General features: G+C 45.9%; 1 long non-coding RNA gene across 1 annotated transcript in view; it reads left to right on the plus strand.

Moving 5' to 3' along the window:
• Window positions 1-3712: 3712 nt before the first annotated feature.
• Window positions 3713-9448, plus strand: part of LOC144233369 (uncharacterized) — a 9467-nt gene continuing 3731 nt past the window's right edge. Inside the window, exons 1-2 of the long non-coding RNA XR_013335657.1 lie at window positions 3713-3770; window positions 4738-4897. This is a non-coding gene — a long non-coding RNA (uncharacterized LOC144233369). The remainder of the gene's footprint in view (window positions 3771-4737; window positions 4898-9448) is intronic.

Raw genomic sequence — 9448 nt, forward strand, 5'->3', positions numbered from 1 at the left:
AGACCAGCCTGCACTCAGGGCTCACTGGGGCAAAGCCCATTCTCATAATGGAATAGGATCCTTCTGTTATGAAAATGGAGGCAATTTTCAACACTTGCCTTCATTTCATTATGTAGAGATTTTTGTAATGTGGCTCCCGGCCTCTGGCCTTTTGAGTCTCTCTCCACCCATCTTTGTACGGTGGTCATGTCATACACCTGACACATGTGTAGATCTAACCAGAGACTTGGGGGAAGGACAGAGGCCCTCTCACAGCCCCCCTCCAGCATGAAGAATGAGTGGTCTGACTCCTGTCCCCACCTCCCGTGGCTCGCCTCACACAGAGACACAGGCATTTGCCAGCCGGCTCCCTTTCCCCTTTAACTGAAACTTCCCTCCTTGATGATTTCACTTCAGACACTGCTTTCCCTAAACCTTGCCTTGACTAGAATCATGCTAATGTTGACAGTTCTTCCCCCACCCCCACCCGCTTTGTTATATCCTGCAACCCAGAGAGAGTGTGAGGTGAGCCTGTCGGAGGAGATGAAAGATGGCAAGAAATGGGTGTTTGGGGACCAGTTCTTTGGTGACATCGACTCTGCAATCCTTTTTTCACTCTCAATACCTTAACTCCCTCTCTCGCCTTCTCCCTCTCCCTCGCTCCCCCTGCCTGCTCTTCCCTCTCATTCTCTCTGAAATGGTGTGTGCCTCCAGTAATTTACATAATACTCTTCTGACACCTTTACTTTAGTCATCAATCACGGTACCTTCTCTCAGTCTATCTTTTGTCTGAGCATGTCTCTTCTTTATCAGGCCATGCACAAAAGATTAATTTCACAGTTTTTCTCCCTTCTTTCTTTCCTTGCAAGATACAAAGCTCATGAAATGACAGAAGCAAGATAATGAAAACAACAATGCAAGCAATTTTTTTTTGTTCTTGCAGGTTGGATCTCAAGATACTTTTTCTAACCTCATTGTGTGCCATCTGTCTTAGAAAAGGTCTGCTCTGTATTTTTTTTAATACCTTTCTGATGCTGCTCTGTAGACTACCTTGGGGGGGGGTGGATTACATATTTAAATCAGGTCAGAGCCTTTAGTTTTCAAAATCTTTGGAACAATTAAAGCAAGGGGCCCATCTCTAATGGAGGCATGGACTACTGCACAATGCCCACGCCCCAATTAATATTAATGAGCTCTTATGCATAGCCAATTTATGACATTTGATTGACTCACCCAACCACCCTTCAACCTGTCTTATAAAGTGAAATATATGGCAAAGAGGGACTTATTTGCATATGCATATGTTCTTAATATTAATTAGGCTAATGGATCTAAGGACTTGGAGATAATTTGGGTCCTGGTGAAGAAGGGAAAAAAAGAAACTACCACCCACAAAACACAAAAGTGTTCCATGTCCTGTGTCTGCACTTGAACAAAAGAAGTTGAAGTGGAAGGTAAAAATAACTCATGCCAGTATTTCCTCCTTTTCTTGTATTCCACAGGATTCAGAGTTTTAAAAAATAAAAATATTAACCTCAGGCATTAGTATTACTTATCTTCTGTCTTCCATTTAAATTGGGAAAGTTTAAATAGATGATGGACGAACATAAAAATAAAAGCCTAGTTCAACTGTATGCCGGCAGCTGTAGGTCAGATCTCTCCCGTCAGCTCCGGACGCTGCAGCTTCAGGAGGATGCGGTGTCTCACAGAGATGCGTGTCAGACATAGGACAAAGGGTTATGTCAGGAGGAAGTGTTCCCAAGGACATCTGCTTTAGCAGGGTCACTAATGGAATTTATCCCCACTGTGGAGTGGCTAGGAAGAACTCTTTTGATGTAGCCTAATTAAGCCTAGAGAGCAGAGTCAAACTTCTTGAATTTTGTTACGGAGAGCGGGAGCAACACATCCCCTGACTTTTCTTCCCAACCATCCTTTAAAGTCCAACCATGATGATCTTTGAGACCAATGATAGAAGGAAAACCATTTATGTATCTGCTCACCCTCTATATTCTAAAGGACGTCGATAACAGGTAACTAGGAGGCCTTGGACAGCAGGATAGCGCATGTCATAGGAGCTTGTCGTTATGGTACCATAAAAAAGGTCATCATAAATGATCATAGTGACTATTACTTGAATGCTTCTTCTGTAACAAATGGTATGAAAAGCATGTTCCATATTCATTCTGTCATCTCCTTGTTGTGTAAAGTGTGGCAGTTTGGAATGCTGAGGCCAGGATTACACTTAGGGGGACTGTGACTCTGAAGTATAATCTCTTTCCATTGGTTTTTCAAGGTTGGGACCGCTCAAGAGTATCGTAGACTAGAGGTAGCTCATCCTGGAGTCAATAAAAACAGCAACTGGCACCACAGGAAGAGGGACTTCCTGCCTCTTCCTCAGATGGCCAGTGGCTTGGCTAACTCCATGATGTCCAACACCAGTAGTTAACATTCAAAGTAGACATTATCGTTTGTTGCCACACAGATAAAAGAAAGTGAAATACAGAAGGAAACTTGATTAGTTAACAGTTCAGGAAAGTCTTTTGGAACAAAAATAAAATTACTTGTATTTAACATTAATGAATGAAAACTCTTTATAGGATAAGTCCTACTGGACAGAAATCTTCCAGAGCTTGCTAGAGTGATCATGTCCATGGAAAGAAGGATGGGGTAAATAGATGGGGACCGAATGAGGCCTGTGCTGGGAATCCAGGGTGGTGACATTAGAGACGAGCAAGGAATAGAGGCCTCCAGAGCCGGGGATGACCTCACGGATTCTTCTTATCTTGGCTCCCCATCTCCCCTCTGAAGTCTAGTGGCTGGGCACCACTGGAATGCTAAAACTCCCCTGGGGGGTTTACCTTCTGGTGACACTCCTAATGAATTTTATGAGTTGCCACAGTCCTTACCTAGCTCTCTTGTCCAAGTGTGTATCTTATGTGAGCATACATTTTGGGGAGTGGGAGGAGCGGAAACTGGTGAGGAAACACAAGGAGAAAAGGAAGAGACCCCTTCTTCCTGGAGGTCCCACACTGGGGGTCCAGCGCTTACAGGACTGGTGGGGACAAATATGAGTCCTTCTCTCTGATAATCGTTTGTTCTGCCCAAACTTGTTACTTTTTTTTTTTTTTTAATTATCTCCACTGCTGAAAATGCTTTGACTATGTTGTAAAGATGTGACAGGTAGTAAAAGAGTGTGTATGAAGTGATTAGGGAGCTGATATACTTTATTCTCATCTCATATTAAATATATGTTCATTACAGCAAGAGTTTGTTCACAGAGAAAAAGTAGGAGAAGAAGGACTGAGGGGTGCCTAATGCCCTTTCTTCTCATTCACGAACTCAATAAGAGTAACTTAGCAGAATGGTTCAGTGTGTGGGCTCTGGGTCCAGCTGCTTGGAATTGTATCATGGTTCCACCTTTTATGACTTGGGTATCCTTAGACATATTACTTAACCTCCCAGCACCTCGGTTTTTACCTTCTATGAAAGAAGTATAATAAGAGCATCTATCTCATACTGTGTTGTTGTGAAGTGTAGATATGTGTAGTGTTTGGCACATAATGAATGCTCAGTATGTATTGACTCTCAGTATTACCATGTTTCTCCACTCAGTTGATACCTTTTTCACTTAGCATTTTTGGAATTCACTGAAGAATGCTCTCTTTCAGTAAACAATGTCATTGCCATTGCCATGGCAACACCATGGCCAGTCATTTTATTAGTTGCTGGGAATGAGGAGGGCAGATGTGACCTCTGTCCTCATAGAGCTTATGATCTAGCTGAGCAGAAAGGTATTTAATAGCCAAATACAGCAGAGTATGATAAGTGTTAAGAGTGAGGATTTATGTGAGTCACTGGAGGGGTCACAACAGGGAACTGCCTAAGTTCTAGATGTCTGGGAAGATCCCGGAGCTGGTATCTGAAGGACAGGTCAGAGAGAGGTACTGGAAGGAGGTCAGAGAGGAGTGGGGTGGGAAAGGCGGTAAGAGTACCATCAGTAAACTCCCAAAGATGGGAAGGAGCAGAAGAAGGCTCAGGGGACTAGATGGAGGTTCGAGTGGCTGGACCTTAAAAACTTCAGGAAGGAAAATGGTGAGGGAAGGTGGGGCCCAGCCATGTGAGGTGTGCTTAGCCATTCAAGGAAGTGGGATCTACACCATGAGTAATGGGAAACCACTTGTGGATTTAAAGCCAGACAGTTATAAGTACTGACATTTCCATTTTGCAAAGATGGGGAGGGTGTACTGGCTGGTGAGGAGCCAGCTGCTACCATGGCAATGAGAAAGGGCAGGGATAAGTACCCTCCAGTGCCCTCTGGTCGGATACTTTTCTGTTGAACAATAACTAGACTGCTAGACTGGCCCACACTGAGCCAGACTAGGAAGGGCAAGTCGTGTGCTTCAGTGCGTGAGGGGCCATCTGAACACCGGACACCCATCTGCGAGCTCCAGGAACATTTTTACTTAAACCCTCTAGTTGTATTTTTTCTTCTCTTCTTCTCTTCTCTTCTCTCTCTTCTCTTCTCTTCTCTTCTCTTCTCTTCTCTTCTCTTCTCTTCTCTTCTCCTTTCTTCTTGCCACCATCTGCCAAAAGGAAAATGTGTCAAGAACACTTTGGGAGAAAACACACTGGCAGTTTCCCCCCTTCACCCATTCTGTCTCTTCCTACCCTGTCAGTGAGAAGGCTGAGGAGTAGAATCCTTTGCAGTAGAAGCATGTGCTAGAAATACCGACCATTTCTCTTTTCCAACCCTGCCAGCCTCAGGGCCAGACACACAGTAAGTGCGCACTCAAGGCACATTGACTCACCTGGTCTCTGTGATCGTGTTTTCTCCTCCTGAAGAGGGGCCAGAGTCAAGGGACGTGATGCTTCTGTGATTGCCAAATTCTCCTTTTCCATCTGCTCAGCATTTATCAAGGTAACAGCGGTCAGGCTTCTGGGGAGGAGAGGACATTGCAAGAGGAAGCTGCATCTGACGAGCCCAAGATGCTTGGCTACAGTCAGAGGACAAAAATGTGGTTTGATCCTGAGCCTGTCATTCACCTCAACTGCCTGTCAGGCCCCTAGGGTTCTCAGACCTGCAGGCCGCCATTTGGACCAGCATTTGGGAAGCAGGATACTTATGGAATCCATTTTGGGTTTGGCAGCCAGAACAAAGAGTGAGGCTGGAATGGAGCAAAGAGGTGTAAATGTAGCCCAGAGTGGGGGGCTATCTGGTGTCACATAGTTGACCCTTCTGTGGCAAGGGTGGGGCATTCAGGGAGAGAGCGTGTGCTAGGAGACCATTTAAACTCTCACAGCAAGCCAAAAGAGGGGGAGCCAAATTGCAAGTGAGGTCTTTCAGGCAGCCGCCTCCCAAAGATGAGCAAACCCAATCTTGGTTCATCTGTAGGTCGAGAGGGTTTTTTTGTTCAGCTCTTCACAGTCACAGCATGCTGGAGGTGGGACGGGCATCTTGCATATCTGTGGGAGTCAGCACAATCTCTTTCGCCCCTGTAAATACCATGTGTGCTACTTCCTGGGGTGGTTGAAATGAGTTTGGCTGCTAGTGGCCCCTGTGACCCTACATCCGAAAGAATGTGGGCATTTGCAGATCTCTGGGTACCATCTTCCCAGCCCCCACCCGACATGCACACTCACATACCCCAGTGAGCCCTGTTCTGCTTGAAAAAAAGCTCTAAAATATTCTGCGTCCTTCATATACGGGGGAAAACCCTTTAGGCGTTAGATACTGCAGTAATTACTATATAATGGAGTAAATACTATACTATAATAATTAACTTGTAAACCTTGAAATAACATTTACTGTAATTTAGACCAAATATGAACTGTGAGTAATGAAGCTCGATCCAACATGAAATCATTTGCAGGGCACTTTAAACATATGCCTGGGAAAGAGAGAGCAGCGGTTTCCCGTCGTTACCAAAATGGGCCCAAACGAGGCCCCCACAATACTGGAAGAGCATGCAGCTGCTGTTATTTTGAAATATCTTGGTAGCATTTTTTTTTCCTTCTTAATAAATCCCTTCTCTTCTGCCTTTTTCTAAACTGTCCTTTTAGGCCATCAGAAAGAACCTGGGGTTTTATTTTGTTTTGAATTTAGTTTTTACCCAAATGATTGCAAATTCTGTATGCAAAGCTAACATTTAAAGCCTGGGCAAGAGTCTTGGAGTTGAGCAGAGGGTGAGAAGGTTCTTGGGTTGCCTACATCAACAGTGAATGGTGGATGCTTCTGGAAAGTGGATGTGTAGACAAAGCTGCTTCTAACCACTGTGGTGCCAGGGGCCGGGAACACCCAGAAAGTAACGGCACCTTTTGTTTACTTAGCACGTCATGTCTTTGCCTCCTAATCCCTCTTCTGTAGCCTTGCTCAACTTCTCAGGAAGTCTGAGGTGGGTGCAGAGGGCAGATTTGCCCCCCTCTACTCCCGTACCCGCGCCCCCACGCCTTATACATTAAAGGGAAGGGAAGGACTTGTATCAAGTTGAATCAAATGAAACTGCTGTTCTTCTAGGTTAAAAGCCATGTAATGTTGGCAACACCATATACATCAAGCTAATACAGAACGCATGTACGCACCTCTGACATCAGACCTCTGTGCCTTCCTCTGAGCTACTGCTTAGGTTTGAGATTCAGTTGAAACGGTGCCTCGGTTGGTCTCACATTGCCCAGCTCCTAGCCTTCCCTTCTCAGAGTCATACTTTTGGGAAACATCATCTGTCCTTCGTTTACCTTTCTAGCTTTTTCGCTCACTGGTTCGCACAGCTTGCACTCTAGTCAGACTGGACCATTTACTGCTCTCTATTTCAGCATTCCCAAGTCTGCTATCTTGTGCTTTCGGGTCCTAGTCCCCCAGAATGCTCTTTCGGCTAACTTGAATTCTGTCTGCCCTTTCAAAGAGACAGTTAAACTCTACCTTTTCTCTCATACCTTTTTTTTTTCTTTGTTTGTTTGGTTTTTTTTGAACAAAGACTATTTGGGTTGGGAATAATAATAGCATTCACTGAGCACTTCCTGCGTGTCCTCGAGCATGGACTGGGGGTATCCAATTGCTTATGTTATCTGATCTCCATAAAACTCATGAGGCAGAGACAGGTACTGTCCCTTACCCTGTCTCAGAGAAAACTGGCACATTCACTAAGGTTTAGTAACATGGCCAAGGTCACAGAGCAGGTGTGACAGAGGATTTTTCTCCAGTGATCATGGCCTGGAGCTGACTGCCAGTTTAGGAGCACTCTCAAGAGCCATGTCCAGGGACTTGAAGGACCAAATGGACACATACTGCAGAGAGATCTAGAGCCACTTCAATGTGTCCATTTGTCACAGCATGCAGACCAGTCCAAGGCTTTGAAAATGGGCTGACTACTGCAGACAGAACCGGTTGCCCTGTGAGAATAAATGAGGTACCGAGACTGGGTGTGAGATTCACCATAGGGATGATCTCTTGGGCAGAACAGCTTGGTGGCTGGGAGCATGGTTTCAAACTCCTAATTCCACATTTACACTCTGCCTGACAGTTTTTTTTCCAGCACACATTCCCTCACACATATCCACACCCCGCCCAACACACACACACACACACACACACACACACACACACACCCCTATTTTTTCTTTCCAGATAGCACTGCAGCTACAGATGTGATCTTTTTTTCAACTTACGTAGTGAGAGCAAGTGACCACTGAACTCTCACTTTCCAAGAGACCCGAAAGTGTTAATGTCCTCTTTCTGTCATAAGCGCTTGGCATCACAGATGGGTTTTTGCTCAACGCTGGATCCAGACACTTCTGTGTGTGCATCCTGATATTAACACAATGGATTGAAATCATATTTATTGTTTTCTTTTTCAGAGAAGGATCAGAGATGGGGGAGTGAATGCTTTTAAGCAGTTTTTCAGGAAACAAAAGCCTACATTTTTGAAATGCCAGCTATTACCAGTCCACAGTTCAGAGTCTAGGAAGACTCGTTAGCACTTGCTCGGGTCCATCCCTCCCTGGAAACAGTGCAGGAATTACACTCTGAGATGTGACCATTGAAACAGACTCGAAGTCAGTGTGCATAATTACTTACCACAACAGTGGTTAATGTGCCCTGAAATATTCCCAGCTCCCTTCAGCCTGGGGCTTGGTGGTTGATATTCAGATTTTCTTGATGAATGTTTTGAATGCTTTACTTACACCAGTTTACCAAAATACTTCTAGGTTCAAATGCATGTGCTTGCCCCCTCCATGTAGGTGTTGGCCTGGGTGGAGGAAGGAAAGCCTCAAAGGCTGTCACATTTACAGCAGTGATGGGGAATGAATGATAGGATGTTAGAGCTAAAAAGGGCTATATAGGACATAACCATTTCTCTCTAGCTCAATCCACTCGTTTTAGAAATGAGGAAATGGAGGCCCAGAGAGGTAGAGTGACTTGCCCCAGGACCACACAGCTATTTAGTGGCTCAGTGAAAATGAAAGCCCAATTCCCCTGACTCGAAGTCCCATGCTGCTTCTGTGTCAGAGTGGGTTGCTTCCTGTGCACGTGCCCCTGTTTCCGTGAGAAAGTCTGATTTCTTGTTCAGAGTCACCAGAAGGCCTGGTTCCCTTGCATTACCTTAGGCCATGACCGGTGGCTTCTCAAATCTTTTGCCCCAGGGAGGAGGAGATTTTCCACATCTGCCTCTCCTTTTCTTTCTTTCCTTGTCTCTTCCTCCCTCCCTCCCTTCCTCCCTCCTTCCCTCCTCCCTCCCTCCCTTCCTTCCATCTTCCCCTCATCTGTTCTGAAGCGCTGAGCTCTGGCACTGTCTCACGTGCCCTGAAGTACCCAGAGTGGTGCTGGGCCACAGCTACCCTCATCACTCTCAATTCCGTGTCCTACAGTCTGGTTGGTATTTACTCTTTCTGTGTCCAGCCTCTTCCCTCCCCTCTCTCATTCCCTTGGGTCATGCTCTCTATTGGGACACCAGAGACAATGGATGATGTGTTGTTCCGGAGCCCAGGTGATGCACTTGCCCTCGAGCAGCCCCTCCAGCAGTAACCCAGAGGAGTGACCACACTGCTGGGTGTGGGTGCCTCATGGATGGAGGTGAGCAGGGCTGAGGATTGAGGGTGACAGGACGTTCATAAGGCATCCTGATGTTCCCTCTGTGTGCCGGTCAGCCCTGCCCTACCCCTCTCTGCTCTATTCATCTGAGGAATATTCATCTCCTCAGATGTGCCAGACGCCCTGAGGATACCAACATGAAAAAGATGTGGTTCCTGCCGTTATATGAAGTGCGCAGGGTCACATGAAAAGTTACGAAATCACAGCCCAGCATGCATTGTGTGACCACAGGGGAGAGAGGGTTGGGTCCCCCAAGGGGCTCAGGGTTCAGAATTTTGCCTCGGAGATGGCAGTTGGATTAAGCTTGAATTAAGCAGTGAGGATCTTGTTAGTTATCTCTGGGGGTAGGGGTGGGGGTGGGGGTGCTGAGGAGGATGGGGGGGT

Source organism: Crocuta crocuta, unplaced genomic scaffold, assembly GCF_008692635.1.
Source record: "Crocuta crocuta isolate KB4526 unplaced genomic scaffold, BGI_CrCroc_1.0 scaffold113, whole genome shotgun sequence".
In the NCBI taxonomy this organism is placed as follows: domain Eukaryota; kingdom Metazoa; phylum Chordata; class Mammalia; order Carnivora; family Hyaenidae; genus Crocuta; species Crocuta crocuta.